This window comes from Littorina saxatilis, linkage group LG8 (assembly GCF_037325665.1).
Source record: "Littorina saxatilis isolate snail1 linkage group LG8, US_GU_Lsax_2.0, whole genome shotgun sequence".
In the NCBI taxonomy this organism is placed as follows: domain Eukaryota; kingdom Metazoa; phylum Mollusca; class Gastropoda; order Littorinimorpha; family Littorinidae; genus Littorina; species Littorina saxatilis.
Genome location: NC_090252.1, coordinates 34049857 through 34072899, shown reverse-complemented (window position 1 = coordinate 34072899; position 23043 = coordinate 34049857). Strand labels below are relative to the sequence as shown.

The window sequence follows — 23043 nt, the reverse complement described above, 5'->3', positions numbered from 1 at the left end:
AGACAAGACAAGACAAGACAAAATCTTTATTATCGAGGGTAATAGATAAGCAAGAATATTGCTTTTTTACATCCAGCCCTCGCCCTAATATAGGGTCAACAAGAACAGAAAACAATATAATCAAATAACTATCACATCAAACTTATAATACATTATATATATATACAGATATAAATTTTTAAAAAAATTTAAAAAAAATTGTCATACTGCATTTTAAGTACAATTTCCAATAATAAATATGTCAATTTTTAACATATCTTAATTTAGATCTGCATATTATTATAATTTAGTTTAACATGCACATACATTTTAAATGAATTGTTGAACCATTCAGCACATGTTTAGTTGCATTATGTGCGACATATAATTTTTTTTGAAGCTGTCTGTGTTTGTTTTATGCTTAAGAAAAATAGGAAGTGAGTTCCATAGGACCGCACCTGAATATAGAAGGCTTGATTTGAAAAGGTCAATACGTGGAGTCGGTGTGATGATTTTTAGTCTGTTATAGTTCAAAATAAAATTATCACGTAATGTCTCCGGTGCATATCCTGACATCACTTTATGCATTATAACACCTTTATTATACATTAACCTTTTTTGAAATGGTAATACTTGCAAATTTGTATAATCAGATTCTGAAGGAGTGTGATTTTTTAGCATAATAAGCTTAACTGCTCTTCTGTGAAGACTGGCTAAAGGTTTCAAAGCATTAGCACTTGCACAATCCCACACAGTGGATGCATAATCAATATTTGACAAGATGTGATTGTAAAAAAAAAATCTTTCGCGAGTGGAGATTCAAGAAATGTTTTATTTTTGATAACTGATATATTTTTTGGGAAGCAATCTTACAGATGTAATCAATGTGATCATGCCATGATAAATTATTATCAATCTTTACACCAAGGACTTTGTGGTGAGACACTTCTTCCAATACTTGATTTTTAATATAAAGAGGTGGAATGCTCGATAATAGATTTTGTCGTTTCTGTCTTGTGGTTATTAGCATAAATTTTGTTTTAGTATGGTTAAGAGACATATGGTTTAACTCTGACCAATTCAGGAGTGCATCAATGCTTTCTTGTAGAGTTTTTGATAAATAATTTATGGAATGGTGACTAGAATGAATAGTAGTGTCATCTGCAAACAACTCACAGTTATTATGTATGTACAGTGGTAAATCATTGACATAAATGGAGAACAATAATGGGCCTAAAACAGATCCCTGTGGGACCCCATATTTCAAAGTACTTTCATTTGAATATGATGCATTAGTAAATGTAATTTGTTTTCTATTTAAAAGAAAAGATTTAAGAATATTAATGGTGGTGCATTGCATGCCATATATTGACAATTTCCTAATGAGAAGAGAATGATCAATAACATCGAACGCCTTTGCAAAATCAACAAACAGTGCTGCAGAAAATTTGTTAGAATTTATGTTGGTTAACCATTGATCAATTAGATTTATAAGAGCTGTATGACATGAGTGCTTTTTGCGAAAACCAGATTGTTTTGGATGGAATAAATTGTTTTTTTCAAAATGTGCTAAGGCATGTTTATATATATGTTTTTCCAAGGGTTTTGAAAGTGGTGACAGGATTGAAATAGGCCTGTAATTAGAAGGATCAGAAGGATCACCTGATTTAAACAGAGGGATTACCTTAGCTTGCTTAAATGCTGTTGGAAAATAAGAAGTGGTAATGCATAAGTTGTAAATGTATGTCAAGGTGTCTGTTATTACAGGAGCAGCTATTTTCAATATTTTACTGTCTATTCTATCTACACCCCGGGTTCCTGTTTGTTTGAGATGAACAAGTGCAAAGTAAACTTCAGACACAGTCATGTGTTGTAGCGGCATTTCTGCCTCTATTCTCTTTGATTTGCAATGATCTATTAAGGTATTTAAATCATTTTCTTGTGTTCTATCAACAGGAATAACTTTTTCTCCCACTGTAGAAAAATGTAAATTAAGTTTATCAGCAGAAATGTTTTTCATGGCAGTTGGGTGTGAATTAGAACGCTTGTTTGTTAATAAATTAATGGCTTTCCAAATTGATTTTGAATCTTGTTTAGATGACACTAGTTCAGTGAAATAGTTTTTCTTTTTAGTTCTTTTTAGGGAACTTACATTATTTCTTTGCCGTTTATATCCTTCAAAATCACCCTTTGCTTTCAAATAATCCCTGTGGTTTGCAGCATCTTCTGTTTCTTGATCAAGCCACTTTGGTTTCTCAATATGTCTAACTCTGTGCGTAATTAATGGTGCATGTTTATCATAAATAGAAATAAAAATATTATACCAATGCTCCAAAGCTTTATCAGGATTCTGAAAGCTATAGACTTCAGAAAGAGGACTGTGAATTAAATCAGAGAGAAAATCATTTTTATTAAAACGCGAGAAACGACGATAAGTTACAGTTTTATGTCCAGCTTTAGGGATTTTAATACCTTTCCTTGACCAGGTAAGACAAACTGGATAATGATCACTGCAGGATAAAATAGGAACGCATGTTTCAATAATATTTTGTTTTTCTGACACATAAATATGATCAATAAGAGTTTTAGAAACAGCCATGACCCTAGTGGGTAACTGAACCATTTGTTGCAAATCAAAGCTATTAATTGTATTATTCCAATTTTTATGTGGCTTCATAAAATCAATATTAAAATCTCCTAAGAGCAAGATTTCTTTTGAATCCAGTGTTGCAGAGTCCATCATAATAGTAAAGTTATCTGCCCAATTTACTCTTTCAGAAGGGTTTCTATAAATAAATCCTAATAGTAAGGGCGGAGATCTTTTCAATTTAACTTCAATCCATATTGATTCAACTCCATGAACCTCAAGATGAGCTAGTCGTTTATATGTAACTGATTCACTTATGTAAACAGTAATGCCTGTTTCATTCGTTTTAACAGGATCATTACGAATAAGAGTATATCCTGGAACAATGATGTCAGAGTCTAACACATTATCTGATAGTCTGGATTCAGAAAAACCAAACATATGAAAACTTTTTCCAGAATTAAAAAGTACATTTGAAACATCAGTCATTTTGTTATATAAATGATTAATATTCAGGTGTCCAATGCGAAGCCCTTCCTTATTCGGCCAAGATGTTTTAGTTGAAGTCATGGTAATGTTTATAATTCCACAGCTTTTTTTCTTTTCCTTTTTTTTCAAATAATGACGAAAAGCAAGTAATGAAAAGTGACTACTTTTTCACAGACTATGCATGCCTGTTGAAAAGTTGCTTGCAATTTGAAAAAAATATAAAACAGGTATATAATAACAATAATTATAAATGTTATACTAACAATTCCAAATTCGTAATAATAAAACTGAATGATGTCAGCAACCCAATATTGTCAGACACTATATTTCCAAATCTATATACCACCACATACACAAGGTGAAGATAAACACCACTTAGTCAACACATCAATTCATAAGTTCACTGACAATTGATGAAGAATTAAATAAATTGCTACTAAATTCAAAGAGAATTAAAATGTCAGGAATCCGTTGATCCTTAAATTCAGAAATAGCAGCAACACCGTCATATAATCATATTGATGCACTTACAAATGTAATCAACTCCTTTTGATTACATTGTTAACAATCATATGATAAACAGAGGAAGTGTACGTATTTTGTTCTCACAAAAAGAGATAGCTCAGCCATGAGCATTGTCACAATTCGAATTTCATAATAATCAAACTGAATAATGTCAGCAAATCAATCTTATCATACACTCAATGACCAATAATATACACCATAACGGACACAAGGGTGCAAATAAAGACCTCTTATTCTACACATCAGTTCAGTTTCACTCATCATTTATTTTTCAAATGATGCAGAATTAGATAATTAGCCGTTCATTTCACAGATAATTGCAATGTCAGCACTTCGTTGATCCATAAATTCAGAAGTAGCAGCAACACTGTCACATAATCATAATGATGCATTAAAAAAAATGTAATCAGATCCTTTTGATTACATTGATAACAAACCATATGATAATAAGCAGTGGTGTATGTATTATTTCTCACACAAAAATAGCTCAGCTATCAGCATTGTCACAAGGAGGGAAGTGATTGATTGATAAAAATAATGTCAATGTTATATCAGTTGTTCAATATCTCTCTTTTTCACACACACAAAACACACATACACACACACACACACACACACATACATACACACACACTCTCTCTCTCTCACACACACACACACACACACACACACACACACACACACACACACACACACACACACCATTAACAGATCTAATGTAAGAATTCAGATCTGACAGCGTCAAATTGAATCATAACACTAATGTTTACTTCAAACTAGAGTTTCAAACGCAATGTTCATTGATGCGTAGGCTGAATGATTGTTAACATACGGACTTTTGAAGGATGAGTATGGCAACCAGCGTGTAGAGTGAAGATGTGGATTGTAATTCATAGGGGGAGGAAACCAAGGTGGTAAAGACTGATTATTTGCCCACCAGGCATATTCAGGTGATGTTTCTCTTTGTATTGCCTGACCCACACCTTGGGAGCAACCGGTATGTTTTTGATGTCCAGCCACTGCAAATCCTGGTGGCTGGATATGAAGAGGCGGCGATGGGATTGGCAGAGCTGACGGCATGCTTCTGTTGGCGGACATTGGAGTTGGAAGTAAGGTTACCCTGCCACCGGTTCTTACTGCTGGGCGATGGTTGAGTGAGGGCAAACGAGGCTGACCAGCATATTTAATGTTACATGCAAGCCTCGCGATTCCTTTGGGACTTGGGTGGATAGAGTCCCAGTATAAAGCCTTTCGTGGTGCTCCACTGTGGGTGGTGAAGGTTTCAGTGTGGTCTGTAAAGACAACTTGTTCACTTTCACACACAGTTTGCAGGGCAACATTGGAGGCAGACACAGTTTTCTTCAGTGGATGGTCTCCCCGAGGAGGCACAATGGAAGATGCATGAATAACTGCCTTTGGGAATACACTTTTCAACAATTTGATTAAACTTGTCCATATGGCCTGTGTTACAACGCTGTTCCAGCAAGTGTTTAATCCTATGTGAAAGACGACGTGTTTCACATTTTGGCAGTGTGGGATGTTCATTAGCCAGTGGATAAGGTCGTTGATGTTAATTCCTGACACACTAATCTTTTGCGTATGACATCTTGGAAAAACAAGTTCAGTTTTCACAGATTTGAGGTTGGAGTCGCCAATCATAACATGGGTAGTTCCATTAAACACTCTTTCCTCTGCTAGTACCTCACGTGGTTTTTTTAGATCCACATTGTTTTCATGTTTGTGTTCATTACCAACACTTCTTTCTTTGTAAGTTTGCTTGGGAGGGTTTTGATTGATGACTTCATCGTTATCAATAAGTTGAGACTCACTGTCCTGTCTTTGACTGTTCAAAGAGTCACTCATCACGATAGCATCACTGTCCCCATCAATGTCTGTCAGCACTGCATACTTATTGAAAGTAGGTACTTCAGCTTTGTGTTGTCGAGGCTGCACACTGTATTCAACTTTATTCATGTCAGCTTCAACAGAGACAATAGAAGTTGAGGAAGAAATCGTAGATGCAGAATGCTCAGCTGGATTGACAGGAGTTTGGACATCTTTTTTCTTTGAAAGTTCTTTTTTTAAATCGCCAACTTGCGATTTTAGATCTGAGTTCATTTTTTTTAATTCAGCAATCTTGTTATTTAATTGTTCCATTCCTTCTTTCATTTCTTCCATTTGTACTTTTTCATTATGTTTCAGGTCAATTTTGATTTGATGTTTTGCACTCTCAATAAATGACAACAGCATATTTGGGGCATCTTTGTACAGCTCCTGTAATTGTTGAGTCTTTTTGTTGAGCGATTTCATCTGCTTTCTAATGGAATTCATTGAATATTGATGAATTCGAGATTTGTGACTAGGTTTGTGACTCTTGAGTTTCGTGATTTGTTCAGATTGTGTCAGATTTTGGAGTGAGTGTATGTCTGCTGAGAAAGCTGCTTCAGGACTGGATGGTGATTGTGTAAGTTGAGGAGAAGATATAGGGCTGAGTGCTCGAAGACGACGAGAGGTTCTTTTAGTAGTGTCAATGTGTGAAGGTTTTGTGTTGGAGGAGCATGAGGAATCAGTTACTGGATTAACATCAGGTTCTTCAGCATTTCTTTCCTCCTCAACTGCAACTGGAGACGCAGTTTGTGTTGAGAGGGTGTCATGTAACGACATCTTTCCCTTCTCCGATATTGAAAAAGATGGTAGTTTTAATCTGGATACATGTTCATTCACCTTAGCATCTAGGGTTGACTCATCACTTCTAGAAAAAGCATACACTGTTTTGATACAGTCAACTAGTGTCTTAAATTCTTCATCCCGCCACCTGGGACATTTGTTACCTTGCACAAGTACTTTACCTGTAGTGTAGAAGATTGTTATTGTTATTAGTTTTTCATTTACACAATTGACTTGAACCTTGGTTCTGTACAGATCTTTAGAAGGTAGTTCACAAGGTACATTACACAAGTCATTATTTTCCTCAAGGCTGATTTGTCTCAATGGATTGTTTGCTTCGTCCAACCAATTTACATTATAGCCAGGACGTGTGTTTATGTCACCAATGTATCTCTTATGAATAATTTTGCGTGCTAATGGTAAATATACATTAGGAACTTCGAAGGTTAGTTGATTTGGGTCCCTCTTTATTTCCACAGAGGGAACCCAGTCAGGGAGTTGATCACAATAAATCATCACATGTAAAACAGTTTTGTGTGCTCATGGCCAGCAGATACATTTTATTTACTATAGTCACACATGGTGACCATTAAATGAAGATCAAGATGAAATAAAGCTCCTCTCCGACTATGTCAACTTCCATAAAAAGGAACACACTATAATCCTTCAGGTCAGAAAATTGTTCCAAAAAGATTGAATAGAATGCGATCAACGTATGACGTTTTTCGATGACGTTCTGTTGGTTATGAAAACCAAGACATGACGTATTTTCAAGTTATGGAATGTGCACATGGTGTAAAAACGTCATGACGTTGTGTTGCCTATTTATTCACATAGAATCACAAGGAAAAAAACCACAATGACAATCAGCTTTTCATGTCCTCACTTGAAGTTGAACAGCCGTTTCCAAGACCCCAACTGTGACAATAAACGAAAACAACTAGCCCGCACCAAGGAACGGAGTATCCATTTTGTTATTATGAAAGTATTCCATTGTCACACAACAGTCAGAAACTGAGAAAGCATCTCACAGCACAGTCCCAGAAATGAAAAGTGTATTCACAAACGAAAAAGGTGTTTTCCGCATTAAATGTAACACAGACTCAAACCTTGTTAAGCATGACATGAAATTGAAAGTTAACTATTGATAAAATACATTACCACACATGGTAGGAGAAAAATATGTCAGAGACATTCTACGGAGGGTCAAGCTTGGCCGCCATTTTGTTCTCAAGAGCTAAAGAGAGAGTTCTCAAGAGAGAGAGACTAAGAAAGAGAGAGAGACTAAGAAAGAGAGAGAGAGATTAAGAAAGAGAGAGAGAGAGAGACTAAGAAAGAGAGAGAGAGAGTCTAAGAAAGAGAGTGAGAGACTAAGAAAGAGAAAGAGAGAGACTAAGAAAGAGAGAGAGGGAGACTAAGAAAGAGAGAGAGAGAGACTAAAAAAGAGAGAGAGACTGAGAGAGAGAGAGAGAGAGAGACTAAGAAAGAGAGAGAGACTAAGAAAGAGAGAGAGAGACTAAGAAAGAGAGAGAGACTAAGAAAGAGAGAGAGAGACTAAAGAAAGAGAGAGAGAGAGAGAGATACTAAGAAAGAGAGAGATAGACTAAGAAAGATAGAGAGAGAGAGACAAATAAAGAGAGAGAGAGAGACAAATAAAGAGAGAGAGAGACTAAGAAAGAGAGAGAGAGACTAAGAAAGAGAGAGAGAGAGACTAAGAAAGAGAGAGAGAGACTAAGAAAGAGAGAGAGAGAGAGACTAAGAAAGAGAGAGAGAGAGACTAAGAAAGAGAGAGAGGGAGACAGAAAGAGAGAGAGACTAAGAAAGAGAGAGAGAGAGACAAAGAAAGAGAGAGAGAGAGAGACTAAGAAAGAGAGAGAGAGAGACTAAGAAAGAGAGAGAGAGAGAAACTAAGAAAGAGAGAGAGACTAAGAAAGAGAGAGAGAGAGACTAAAAAAGAGAGAGAGACTAAGAAAGAGAGAGAGAGAGACTAAGAGAGAGAAAGAGAGAGAGACTAAGAGAGAGAGAGAGAGACTAAGAAAGAGAGAGAGAGAGACTAAGAGAGAGAGAGAGAGACTAAGAAAGAGAGAGAGAGAGAGAGACTAAGAAAGAGAGAGAAAGAGACTAAAAAAGAGAGAGAGACTAAGAAAGAGAGAGAGAGAGACTAAGAGAGAGAAAGAGAGACCAAGAAAGAGAGAGAGACTAAGAGAGAGAGAGAGAGACTAAGAAAGAGAGAGAGAGACTAAGAAAGAGAGAGAGAGACTAAGAAAGAGAGAGAGAGAGAGACTAAGAAAGAGAGAGAGAGACTAAGAAAGAGAGAGAGAGAGAGACTAAGAAAGAGAGAGAGAGAGACTAAGAAAAAGAGAGAGAGAGACTAAGAAAGAGCTAGAGAGAGAGAGAGAGAGAGACTAAGAAAGAGAGAGAGAGAGACTAAGAAAGAGAGAGAGAGAGACTAAAAAAGAGAGAGAGAGACTAAGAAAGAGAGAGAGAGAGACTAAGAAAGAGAGAGAGAAAGATAGACTAAGAAAGAGAGAGAGACTAAGAGAGAGAGAGAGACTAAGAAAGAGAGAGAGACTAAGAGAAAGAGAGAGAGACTAAGAAAGAGAGAGAGAGACTAAGAAAGAGAGAGAGAGACTAAGAAAGAGAGAGAGAGACTAAGAGAGAGAGAGACTAAGAAAGAGAGAGAGAGACTAAGAAAGAGAGAGAGAGAGACTAAGAAAGAGAGAGAGAGACTAAGAAAGAGAGAGAGCGAGAGACTAAGAAAGACTGAGAGAGAGAGAGAGACTAAGAGAGAAAGAGACTAAGAAAGAGAGAGAGAGACTAAGAAAGAGAGAGAGAGACTAAGAGAGAGAGACTAAGAGAGAGAGACTGAGAGAGAGAGACAGAGAGAGAGACAGACAGAGAGAGAGAGACAGACAGTCAGATAGACAGACAGTCAGATAGACGGATAGACAGACAGACAGACAGACAGAGCAACTGACAACAGACATACAGACAGAGAGATACGGACAGACAAACAGAGAGACAGACAGTCTCTTGGAGACAAACAGGCAGACAGACACTGTTCCGCCGCTTTGGTAATTATGGGTGTAGCAGAACCCGCGCCGTCGGCAGAGGGATAGTTACAATCACTACTACTCTTTAAAAGTATGGGTATGTGTGAACCCGCGCCATCGGTAGTGTTTATGTAAATTATCATAATCAATTAATTCTGATGTTTTGTCATGTACACACTAAAAATTTGCAGACAGAGAGCAAATTAGGTGTGTGAGAGATACTTAAAATTTCAAAACGATACCTTTAATGGTTCCAGAGTTACAATGATTTTAGTGTGTCTCTGGGTACAGGTGAACCCAGGAAGCACGGCAAAGGTTATGTTTGTGTGTGTGTGTGTGTGTGCGTGTGTGTGTGTGTATGTGTGTGTGTGTGTGTGTGTGATTTTGTGTGTATGTGTGTGTTCCTTTACATAACAGACGACTGTGGTCGTGTGTGTCTGTTTGAAGCTGCCTTTTTGTCATCAAGTATTAGCATCCGATATTACGGCTCACGACTAATTCTACTGCGTTAGGAGTTTAAATATGTCAGATTTCGGAAGACAGCTAATTGGTCAATGTCAGGAGTAATGAGAAACATTCCTTTTCTCACACAAAAAGCAAATTAAACGAACTCGGAGAGAAAAGCTCTTCATCTACTCACCGATGATGTTATTTACCAGTTCAGTTAGCAAATCTTTATTTCCAAATAACGGCTGTGATGTAAGGTCAAGAATCAACTTTACCATCTTTATTGTCGAAAATCTCAATTGTGGTATCATATGATTACCAAATGAAAAAAAGTAATTATTTTGTATGTATTTCGTTTTGTTTTGCAAAGACAAGTGGGGAATCTCCTACACTTATAATCAATAACGTTTCTTCTTATGTTTTTTAATAGTTTAAGCTTATGCAGATAAAGCATCTGGAAAATGGCCTGCAATTATGTTTGCACAACCTTATTTGATTACAACATTCACAAATTAAGAAATGTTTTTGAATCAAACTCAAGACAACATTAATAAGCTTTGTCAAAACTTAAAAAAATATAATTTCTGTTGGTCAGATGTGAACGTTTTGAGTTGCTCCCACTTTCGGTTTAAAGTTCAAAGCAAGATTGAAGATAGAACACGACCATCATGTTACACGTCAAGCAAGAAACGGGTTCAACATTACTTTGACATGTAAGAAATTCTGCAAGTAAACGTCTGTTGTTTTGCAGCTGGTGTTGTTTAACTTTGTCAAAAGTACAAGCAGTGGAAGATGTTTTCTCATTGTATTCCAACATCACAAGGATTAGAAAAATGATATCTTTGCGAACAACTACTCTACAATTTTGAATAGTCTCAACTTACTTTCTTTGTACATTTCGAAGAAAATGCCAAGTATTATTGGGGTTAGCGGTTATCTTAAGAATAGTTGGATTTAATTAAACCTATTGAAACAAACAAGGGTCATGAAAGGCAATACGAATATTAGATTATGGTTGTCAAACTCGAAACACTATTAAACATTTGATGAAACGATAGTTCCAATAGCAACATTTCCATTTCTAAACGGCATCAATGTAAGCTATTGGAACCAATCGTGTCCCATGTAGGCGGATTATCAGAAGCTTTTAATCTGACTTTTGTTTTACAATGACAGCTACGACAGAGCCGCCACCAACCAGCCCCCTCGTGTCTGCATTGATTGGTGTGGTAGGATTCCTCGTCCTTTTCATCGTGGTTCTCGTAGTCTTCGTGGTTTATTATAGGAAAATGAGTAAGTTTACTCTTCTTCTTGTGATTTTCTTCTTTGCGTATTTTTACCCCCTTGTTTCCTCCAATATCAGCAACAACAGAAGCATCAGCAGCTGAAACACCTATAGTAGTCGACGCGATGATAATGGTAGTCGGTTGATCTACAGAGTTGCTGAGTTATTAAATAATTGATAGATTAATTGATTTTGTGCATACAGTTGTTTCATTTAGTGATATAGGGAATGAACTCCCCGCTGTTGTTTTCACGACCGCGGCTACATACATTGATCAGCATTTTGCATGACTTGTGATTAAGAAAAGTGCATAAGAATCTCCAACCCATTTCCCCCCAAAATACTCATACGCACATATACGCTTCACTCGACGCATAACGATTTTTGATAAACAGGTCAAAGCAAAGGCGCTGTAATGAGGACACGTAACGAAGACAACCAGGGTGACGGATTCCCAGACCGAGTCAGTGGTCACCTCTACGAGGAGGTTCCTGGTGCAGCTGTCCCCAGGCCACTAGGCCGCCATCACCATGGACAAGATTGGTGACTTCTGTCCCCAGCTTTTATATAAGTTCCTACAGTTTGAGAAACATGGGTCCGCACGGCCCCACGATGTCTTCCGTGTGTAGTCTAAATTTGACCTTTGTTTTTTTAATTACTTCTCGCTTAAATGTAATGATCTTTTAGGACATACGAGCATTTTAGGTGTCTGAGGCATTCTTAAAGGCTCATTAAAACATTCCAACTGGTTTAAGAGATATTTGCAATTAAACACCCTTCTAGGTCCACACGGACCCACGACGACCGGCGAAGGTTAAGACAAGTCATCATTATTATTGACCCATCCATCAGTTAAAGACAGACTTAGGAATTTAAAAAAGTGGTTAATATATAGCACATGATGCCTTTAGTATATAGTACGGAATTCCCCCTGTTGTAGATCGTATTTGACAAAGCCGACTGTCCTGAGGTTTACCACAATCAACGCTTTGTAAGCAGAAATGGCGGAACTTCTTATTACATGAAAAGATATTTAAAGATTATTAAAACAAAAAAGGACAGTTTTGGGATGAAGCTGTGGCCTAAAGGATATGGTAAGTCAGGTTACAAATACATGTATTCGGTTTTTCTCTTCCTATTCTTGACTTTCTTTGTGCTCCCTGCTGCGACAAGAGTAAATCCAGCAGTGGTAATTAGTTTTCTTTAATCTGCCCCAAGACGAAACGTTTGTTGTTGTTGCTTTTTAGACAAAACATTTCTTAATTTATAATTTCAATGTTGGTTACTTGGATAATACTTTTGATTATTATATACAGTTCATCGAATGCATAGTCTTGGTTTGCATGTGTTCTGCGCGAACTTAGAATCCGGTTTCATTCTAGAATGGACCGGGTCCAGGTTGGAGTTCTAACCCTGCGCAAGTACAGGGGTGCCATTCTAGAATGAAACCCTTGAATAAAGGGGGCCGTAATGTTTGTAGGTAAGACAGAGTTGTCTTCCCTTGAATTATCTCCACCTGCACCTTCCCTTTGATAAAATGGGGCTGATTTGTCTACCCCTGAAAAAAAATCCTTTGGCGATCTTGCGATGTCATGTCATGTCAAGAAAGTTGACACTCCTGAGTACGCAATAAACAAAGGCAGACCATAGCAAGGGGGACTACCAGGGCGGTAATGTTTGCAGGGCAGTTGTTTTTGTGATGAGAGCCGGTTGCGGCCGCTTGCAATGTCAGCGCTGTCTCCCTCTCGGAAATGTCCGGTTTTTTGACAATTTTTTTGACAGACAGACAGACAGACGTTCAGACCGACTAACCGACAGACAGACCAACAGAAGGACAGAGTGAGTTATAGAGCTGTTGTCACAGGTTTAAAAAAAGTTGACATTATATCTTCACAATTCAGAAGACCAACTTCATGTATATGAATAAGATTAAAAGTTACAAGCGAGATCGGCAAAACACTGTCAGTCCGGAAATTTCCGTTCGTAGCGATCAGTGCTGAGTGTCTCTCAAAATCGTAATCACTTTCAGAACATCACAATCCCAATTCACGATGTCTTTGAGTAAAGTGTAAAAAAACCGAAAAAAAACCCAACCAAACACACAAAAAACAAAAACAAACAGAAAATCCACATTTGTGGCTTTGGCTGTGTGATAGTCTAACTGAAATGACTATTCCAACTTGGACCCAAATTCCAACCTTGCGCACGGCCGATTATAGAATGGACCAGCAACAAGGGTTTCATTCTAGAATGGCACCCCTGTACTTGCGCAGGGTTAGAATTCCAACCTGGACCCGGTCCATTCTAGAATGAAACCGGATTCTAAGTTCGCGCAGAACACATGCATGTACATTGTTCGTCACAATAGTTGAGTATCCTTCAGTTTGTTTCTGTTTGTCTGATCGAAGTATCTTTCCCACATACGGTTTCTTGCTCACGTACAGTACAGAATGGATGCGGTAAGCCTCGTCACACATTAACAGAACACAAAAAGAATAACTCCCTTGAAATGTGAACTTCACTGATCCAGTGAGTCATTTTGGTCCATACTTCCCCACCCCCCCCCCCCCCCCCCCCCCGGCATCCCTTTCAGTTTGATACCTAAAATACAGTTATCAAAGTTACAAATGATATATTAAGCTTTGCGTGGGCAGTCGGGAAATTATGAACACCACGTGGTCGTCTGGAATTTGACCCGGAAATGTGACTTGAATGTCCTTGTGTAATACATATTTCATGCCGTTCATTTGAACTCTTCGTTGCACGGAATAGGACGGTTAAGTTACTCTTTGTAACCCCGGAACCTTCTTGACACGAACTACATTAATTTTATTACACACTCCGGAAATTTAGGAAATGAACCAATGTTAGTCCGTACTCTATGTGTCATCCTTTTTAAGGAAGTTTCAATGTCCAAAGTTCAAAATCAAACGAAATATTTTGATCACTGCCTCACTAATTTGTTTTTATGACAGGGAAATAAACCATTTGTTTCAACTTTTCAATTTGTTGAAATGCAAGCAAAGAAATTAATGTTTGCACACACACCCACACACACACACACACACACACACACTGACACACACACACACACACACACACACACACACACACACACACACACACACACACACACACACACACACAAACAGTGGATTTGTTAGTAAATATTTTGTCTTTACTGTTATATTTACAATTTACTTTATGGGTTTTTTCTTGTTTATGTTTCATTTAATTTTAGTGTCCCTTTTTGTTTCATTTTTTTCCCTTTGTTTTATTCTGTTTTATTTTTGGATTTTTTATGTTATCTTATTTTATTCTCTGTGACGTTTATTGTTCTTGTTTTTTTAGTTTCATTTTCTTTTAGGTTATTTATCTCATGAGACTGGTGTTGCAAATCCTGAAGTGTTCGTTTCAGTTTGAAATCAAAATAGCTTACATGTAAAGAATAGACTTGAACGTAGGCATATTATGCCAGCCTGGACTGTTTAGAATTAAATTCACAAAATATCGTCAGCAGAAACTGGAATGTTGAGTTTTCTCTGTACGTCCAACAGATAATATCATTGCCACTTCAAAAAAGAATAATAAAAACGGTCAGGAGACTGGCTATCACTTTCGATCTTTCACCCTGGTTTTAGGCAGTTAGAGTGCTTACTTCCCTTTTTTATCAGATCTATAAATGCCGCTCTGCTTTAGTTGTTAAAGATTGTCACAGATACTTTCGAGGTAACCCTGTAGCAATCAATGTGTGTGTTTGTGAGTTTGTTCTGTGAAAACCAGTCTTGATCTAAAGACTATGCCCCGTCAGGAATAAAAGCTGGTTCGTGTGTATGACTGTATACCTGAGTGTTAGTTAGTGTGCCTGGGAGAATGGGGAACATGTGAGCTTGCAGCATTCATCCTCTTTTGAGGATGAAAGTCGTTTGCTCATTTCAAGGCTTCCCTAAGGCGCCAGGAGACTGGTTCCACATAGCTCTCACTTGCACTACCACACATGTGGTATGCATTAAGAGCGCTCACTTCCCTCGGTTTATTAAATCTCAAAACGTTTGCAAAAATTACGCCTATACTGTGAGTCGCATGGCCAAACATTCCTAACGATATGTACTGTTGTGTTCTTTTCATTGACTTGAGGATTTTGTCCACGAAATTTTGCATACAGACGGATATATAACCTACGACACCTTGGCAGCAGCATATTCAAGAAAACCGTTTAATGCAAATTGGATTGATTTGGCTTGTGTCACCAAGACAATCGGTCAGCTTTATTACGACCGAGATGTTTTGGAAAACCCAGAATTTAGTAGTCTTGGTGAAGAAATGCTGTGTGTTCTTGTTCATTTTGTAGGGCCCATAGATTGACGAACAGTATTGATATCGCTTTACGTGATGTGTTTAGACAAGCGCTTAGAACTGTACCCACGGAATACGCGCTATATAAGCTTCCTTTTGATTTTCCTTTCATAATTTGTGTACATTTACCTCCAGTTTCAGACTCCATTCTTGTTAAGACCTGCTTTTCTCAGACTGTTAGTGGCCTTAAAAGGGTGGTTCCACTGTATGTACTGCCATATAGCTATTGGCTGTGTCGTTGCTACTAGGTCGGTTCTCCTTCGACCGCACAGCCACCGTAAATGTTTCCGCTATGATGATACTACTGTGACAGCAGGCTATCTCTCGCTCAACATGAGATCTTATTCTTGGTCACTGAAGTCCTGCTTAGTGAGATTTGTTAAGCAAAGACATTAGGGCCGGGCAAAGCCATAAGGGCCGGGCAAAGCCTTTTGGGTTGGACAAAGCCATTAGGGCCGGGCAAAACCATTAGGGCTGGGCAAAACCATTAGGGCCGGGCAAAGCCATTAGGGCTGGGCAAAGCCATTAGTGCCGGGCAAAGCCATTAGGGCTGGGCAAAGCCATTAGGGCTGGGCAAAGCCATTAGGACCGGGCAAAGCCATAAGGGCTGGGCAAAGCCATTAGTGCAGGGCAAAGCCAATAGGGCTGGGCAAAACCATTAGGGCCGGACAAAGCCATTAGGGTAGGGCAAAGCCATTAGGGCAGGGCAAAGCCATTAGGGCTGGGCAAAGCCATTAGGGCTGGGTAAAGCCATTCGTGCCAGGCAAAGCCGTAAGGGCCGGGCAAAGCCATTAGGGCCGGGCAAAGCCTATGGGGCTCGGCAAAGCCATTATTGCCGGGCAAAGCCATTAGGGCAGGGCAAAGCCTATGGGTCTCGGCAAAGCCATTACGGCCGGGCAAAGCCATTAGGGCCGGGCATTTGAGACCGGGAAACCTCGGCTTTGTATGAAAAAAGTCCTGCTTAATTATAGCAAAGTATCTATGGTAACTAATCAATCTCATTTTTTTCCAGCAGCTGCACCGTACGATTCTCTGGAGATGTCAGACGTGGGGCTCCGGTCACACTACTCCCAGCTGGAAATGTAGTCAGTGAGGCCGTGCAACTGGACCACATTGAGACCAAGACAAGGGTCCTTAAAACACATTGTTTTAATTACCTACGATAGCGATATACGCACAGCCTGTGACCTTACGAGTTTGTTTTATCCGCTGATATGATGAAATCACCGAGACGAACATAATTTTCTTCCTGCCACATACATGAGAAGAGACATAATTTTTACGTGACGTACATCTTCGCATTTATTTAATGTATTCCGAGGTCCCTTCGTGTACACTATATTGGGGTGTGCACGTTAAAGATCCCACGATTGACAAAAGGGTCTTTCCTGGCAAAATTGTATAGGCATAGATAAAAATGTCCATCAAATACCCGTGTGACTTGGAATAAAGGCCGCGAAAGGTGAACATTCGCCTAACAGGCTTGAGGTTTGCTGGTCGATGTGAATGCGTGATATATTGTGTAAAAAATTCCATCTCACACGGCATAAAGCGCTTTGAACTTCGGATAAGGCGCTATATAAATAAAGAGAATAATAATAAAAAAAAAAATAATATTCAGGGGCGGATCAGTTGCTTTGTGAGGAGGTGTGCACTTTGAATCGAAAGTGAATGTGATGGGCGCGAAGCGCCCGAATTTGCTAGGGGGGTCCGGGGGCATGCCCCCCTGAAAATTTTGTTGGCCAGCCCAAAGAAGCAAAATGGTGCCATCTGGTGCCATTTGAACTTAAAAATGGTTATAGAATCAGCTTTCCACATTTTTTTTTCGGGGATGGGGGGGGGGGGGGGGGCATGTGCCCCCTGTGCCCCCCCCCTCGTCCGCCCCTGGTATTGTTGAACTTTGCTTTGCTTTTGGTGCGAGGGGTTTTCTTTCCAGATGGGAAGGGTCAAGAAGAGAGGTCTTTTCAATCGAAGTCGTATTTCATTAATTCATGTGGTGGATATAGTTGTAGTTCCAATTCATCGTACTTGGTGTGTGTGCTTCTGAAGAACTTTCAATCAGTTGACATGTACACGAATAGCCACTGAGAAAAGAGATAAACTTGAATTGTTCCTGCATAGCATTGGCTGAAATGACGTTAGAAAACCAACAACCAGCCAATCATGATTTCTCTAGATGTCACTGGTTTTTTTTCGAACAATACTCCAACCATATTTACTGTCATGCATATGGGAACCATCGGAACCATGACGGCCATTGGGGGCCATCAGTCATATGAATTCTGTGGACTTGTGGTTTCTGATAAACACTATATCTATTGTACCTTGACACTGACTTTATTATAGTACGTGTACAGTAGACATTGAATGATTTTTGTGGGTGCTTTTTGTCCTCATTAAGGGCAGGAGCTACCATCCAATACACCGTTTTGCTCTTCAAGTCATTTGACCACAGCATTCATGAAACAGAACTGTTTGTTTTAAAATTCGGTGTGCTTTTGCTTCCATGAATGTAGCGTAATAGTATATGATAAAAAACGAAATGTGCATTTAGATTGACTTAGTAAAAATTATTAAATGAAATATATAAGCAAAGCTTTGAATCAAAACATGTTAGTTCACGGATGACAACATACTTTCAACACTATTTTTCAGAAAGATTTAAACTTTTGCAGAAATGTTTTGGACATGCTGATAAATCATTTGTTCGAAGGGAGAAGCTCTGGGGAAAAACGCGAAAGCGATGCACATTTTCCAGTTTTCATAATTGTTTTACCCACAAAAAAACATTTGTATCTCTTTAACTGTTTTTCCTAGAAAAAATCGTTTCCAACAAAACATCTATCAGAATGTCTAACACAATTCTACAAACGTTCAAATCATTCTAATGAATATTGATGAAATTATATTGTCATCCGTGAACTAACATGTTTCGATTCAACGCTTTGCTTTTTTTTCATTTAATAGTTTTGGTTAAAGTCAATCTAAGAGCAATTTTGTTTTTGATCGTATACTATTACTCTAACCGCCCTGATATGGCCCTTCGTGGTCGGCTGGGCGTTAAGCAAACAAACAAACAAACACATTACTCTACATACATTTAAAGCAAAAGCACACCGAATTTTAACACAAACAGTTCTGTTTCATGACTGCTGTGGTCAAATGACTTGGATAAGAAAAACGGTGTATTTAAAGGTAGCTCCTGCCCTTAAATGTGCTTTGATTTTGTTTCTATAATTTTTTCCTTTGTATGCAACGTTTTATTCGGTGTTTTTGTTTATCTCCTAATGGCGTTCTTGTCCATACTATCCTTTTGTAATTCGATTACTTTTCGTACAATATATGTGTGTGCGTATGTATGGTGTGTGTGTGTGTGTGTGTGTGTGTGTGTGTGTGTGTGTGTGTGTGTGTGTGTGTGTGTGTGTGTGTGTGTGTGTATACTCTGATTGCTTTCTTGTAGATATTTTACGCTTTTGTTGTATAGGAATGTATATTCTTTGTTTCTACGCTTTTAAGGTAGCAGACATTGTTGGACACTTTACCTTGTCCAATGAACAAAAATGAAACTACCTCGACAGCCTTTTAAGCTAAATCAGAGGTATTACTTTTCTTTGTCATGCACAAATATTACTAAATGTGTTTGTTGGTATCGTTTTGGTTACATGTATACAGTATACAACTGTTCACTCAAAATGTTACAAAATCAAGTAACTATGTTGCTTTGGACTATGCCTTTTTGCAAGGAAAGTGCTCTGATATTTATTTTATTTTATTTGTACGGTGCAGATTTTACAGCGACATTTTTAACTTGTTTTTCGTGTGCCTATATTTTAGTATTACATCTTTTGCAAAGTGCCTACACCATTTGATGTTCCTTATTCAAGTTATTGTAAATATACCATATCATGTAACGTGTTCTACACGTTCAATGAGTTTTATGCTTACTATCTATCCCATGTTTTATAACAAGTTGTACTCCCCCTTTGAATGTCTGTTTTCGCAAGTATCCCATGGTTTGTAATAATTATGTTGATCTCTTTTATTTTGGCATATTTTGTCAAGTGCCAACCACTTTTGATATGCCTTATTGTAAGCAACCTATGTGCACTATCAAGTGCCGGGCGTTTGTGAAGACCCCTGTGTTTTTTTCCTATTTTGTGTAAAATGCACATCATTTTTAATGTGTCTTATTGTACATATAACCTTTTTGGTCAAATGCCGACCATTTTTGATTTATTTACTGCAAACGTCCTGTTTTTCTTAAGGTCGCAAGCGCTGATAAGATGCGGTTGCGACAACGTTTCCACGTGACTATTGTGAGCATAAAGTCGAACGTTCCTTCACAAGCATTGATATACGTGACGACCTTATGCATCTTGAGTGCGTTTCGGAGTTTACGCAGTTTTACTATCAACCTTGATATCCTTAGAAGGTAAACCAATGTGATGCTGATATTCACCAGTTTGTAAAGTGAAAGCTGAAGTGATATGTGATATGTGTTTGTCCATGTTTGTTTTGGACACTATTTATTTTGCAAGTGATCATAAAGTGTAAGAAAAGAGATAGAGTCTTTACCATTACCATTGCAGATTGAAGATTCATTTCAGTAGTTTATTTGAATGAAATCTTGTTGCATTAGGTTATTTTAATCTGTTTTCCTGAACAGGCAAGCTGACTGAAATGTAGACTGGGAATGCGGGTGCGGGGGCTGGTCGGTACTTGATGGTGTTGAGGGGGTGGGGCTTAAAGCTAGCAGTTTCATGCAGAGCAAGCCTTATCAAGAATAACTATGATAAAGGCACAGCAACAATAACAGATGTGTTTGGTGGCTTCTTGGCAGACCAGTTTTTTTTGTCCGTCGAAGGGAAGTATATATCATCTTCTGTTTCATTTTCATCGCCAAACATTGTTTTTACTTACCAAGCTTGTTAGGAATGAAAACTCGTGAAAAATGATGACGTCGACAATATCTTAAAGTCACAAAAGCCTTCTGTGTGCAAATAAGTGGCTTTGTTTCTTTCTTGTTTTCTTTTTCTCGGTTGATAAATGAATTTGTAATAGTAAACATAAACAGGACAAGGGAGAGAACACCTTCTTGCACAGTGTGATGTTCATAATAAAATTAACCTTGACATATATGAGAGTTTTGGTTTGGATGACAAATGACACTAATGCTAGACAAAGTCTCAAAATGAATTAGGCAAATCAACCACATCAGTAGCGGGTACACATAGCGGCTCTGCAGAAGAGATCGACCGTATCGGAAATAGCTTTTAACAGGGTCAGGTAAGTTCTGATGCAGCAATTTCGTGACTACAATTAAGGCGCTTCGTTGTTAAACTAAAAAGGCGCAATCCCCACTTTCAATGTAAAATGGGAAAACTCCGGTGTATTAGCTGCAAGCCAATGGAGAAGTATACAGAGAAGTAATTCGTTTTGTCCCGGATTTTCTGTGGTATCAAAGAGTCTGCAGTCTGAGAGCTGTTTGGCCTTGTGACCTCAGGACTATATAAACCACATTTTCAGCTGAGACTGCCCTAGTTTACCCCCGGGCCAATGACCCAGTTTTCAACTATGAGACCAATGCCCTTTGATTTCTGAGAGGAAACTTTGTCCAGGTCATAGAAGCAGAAACATGAATATCCCTTTGCGTAGCGATGTGGGTACATTTGTACATTAGAGTTAATTGTATTGATGAAAGTAATAATCAATAAACTTGCAATAAAATAGGATTTAAAAAAAATATACTCACAATACGGAAAATATGGAAAATTATGAGAGCAATGTACACACATCCTAAAACAGATAGACTGCCAAAATTCCAACATTCAAAATGAATAAACAAGAAAGGTAGCTTTTACAAAATTGAGAAAAATGTACATTCCCTGATATATATTCTAGGCTTCAAATGTACAAAGTTGATGTACACAAGAAAAAAGTTGATTTATATTCAAATTATCTCCCTTATACCATTCCTATGAGTGTCCTGTACATTCATTTTTCAACATGTGAGGATTACAATATGCTAAACCCCCTCAGTTCGTGATCCGATACATTATGTTTCCCTGAGCTCCAGATCAAGCACGGTATTCATTTATATTTTAAAAGGAAGGAGAAAAGTTTTAAATTAAACAAAGCAAACTTGTGAATGTTCTGTATTATATTTGATTAAACGTTCCATTCATCAACGATCTTGTAAATCACAACGAATCTGTTATATTATATACTGGCTTAGAGCGTACAATCATATTCCATAGTATTACTGGCTACATTATTAGTGGGTCGAGTGGGATTGGTTGTGGAATAAATGAACAAGTAGAGGGATGCAGTGACCTCAATTTCAAAGCCTTCCAAGATAGTTTGTACAAGATGGTTTACCCAAAACGGAAGGTGTCTTCCATTTTTGTCTGTTTTTGACTCATGCCTTTTTGGATTGTAAATAAAGTTTGAGACGATTTGTTTTGGTGAATGCGCGTGTGTTTTTGTGCTTGCGTGCGTGTGTGTTAGTTTGTGTGTGTGTGTGTGTGTGTATGTGTGTGTGTGTGTTTCTGTCTGTTGGTCTGTGTGTTTAAACCTTATGGTGAATTGTGTGTCTAGCTTACCCAGCTGAAAAAGTACCACACGATGTACTATAGTATACTATAGTAAACTATAGTAAATGTACCCTGTACTATAGTAAACTATAGTAAATGTACCATGTACTCTAGTACATATTGTAGTACATGGTACTTTGTACTATAGTACTGTGTAGTAAATGTACCCTGTACTATAGTACTTTGTGGTACAGTAGAGTACTTTGTACTTTGTACTATGGTACTTTTTAGTGAATGTACCATGTACTACAGTAGTACTATAGTACATAGTACTTTGTACTATGGTACTTTTTATTGAATGTACCCTGTACTACAGTAGTACTATAGTACCTAGTACTTTGTACTATGGTACTTTTTTGTGAATGTACCCTGTACTACAGTAGTACTATAGTACGAAGTACTTTGTACTATGGTACACTGTGGTACTTTGTACTATGGTACTTTGTACTATAGTACAACAGTACATAGTACTGCGGTACAGTATAGTAGTAATAGTATACATGCATTTTGTGTTTTTATTTTTATTGTTTTATTAATATAACTTATCAGCTAAGCATAACAATTTTGTTGTTGAAATTAAGTTGATTAAAAAACATTGTTTTTAAAATTGTGTTTGATATCACCAGTTGTGCATGTAAACGTGTTGTGTGTGTTTTTACAAGGTAGTCGTACATATAAGATTTATTATGTTTTGTGCGTGCGTGTGTGTGAATTAAGCCGTTTGTTGGAGATGACATGAGATATTTTCAAACTTGTTAACTGTGCATTTGCAAAATACACGTAGGAATACTTTGTGCTCACACACACACACACCACACACACACACACACACACACACACACACACACACACACACACACACACACACACACACACACACACAGTCACACTGACACACGCTCGCACGTGCACACACACAAACACGTGGGTACGCACATATTCACTTAGGAGAAAGGACTTTTGTAACGTCAGATGTACATAAACTGTATAGTTAGTTTTTTGTAAACAGTTAGCATCAAATGTGAAATTAATATTTCATTAACGTTACCTTGGAACGCTTCT

At 38.0% G+C, this 23043-nt stretch overlaps 1 protein-coding gene and 1 long non-coding RNA gene across 4 annotated transcripts in view; one reads left to right on the top strand and one right to left on the bottom strand.

The window, feature by feature from the left end:
• LOC138973367 (hemicentin-1-like) overlaps positions 1-23043 on the bottom strand; it is a 486299-nt gene that overhangs the window by 78732 nt on the left and 384524 nt on the right. The window lies entirely within an intron of this gene.
• Positions 18046-23043, top strand: part of LOC138973373 (uncharacterized) — a 458327-nt gene continuing 453329 nt past the window's right edge. The window contains exon 1 of the long non-coding RNA XR_011457994.1: positions 18046-21238. This is a non-coding gene — a long non-coding RNA (uncharacterized lncRNA). The remainder of the gene's footprint in view (positions 21239-23043) is intronic.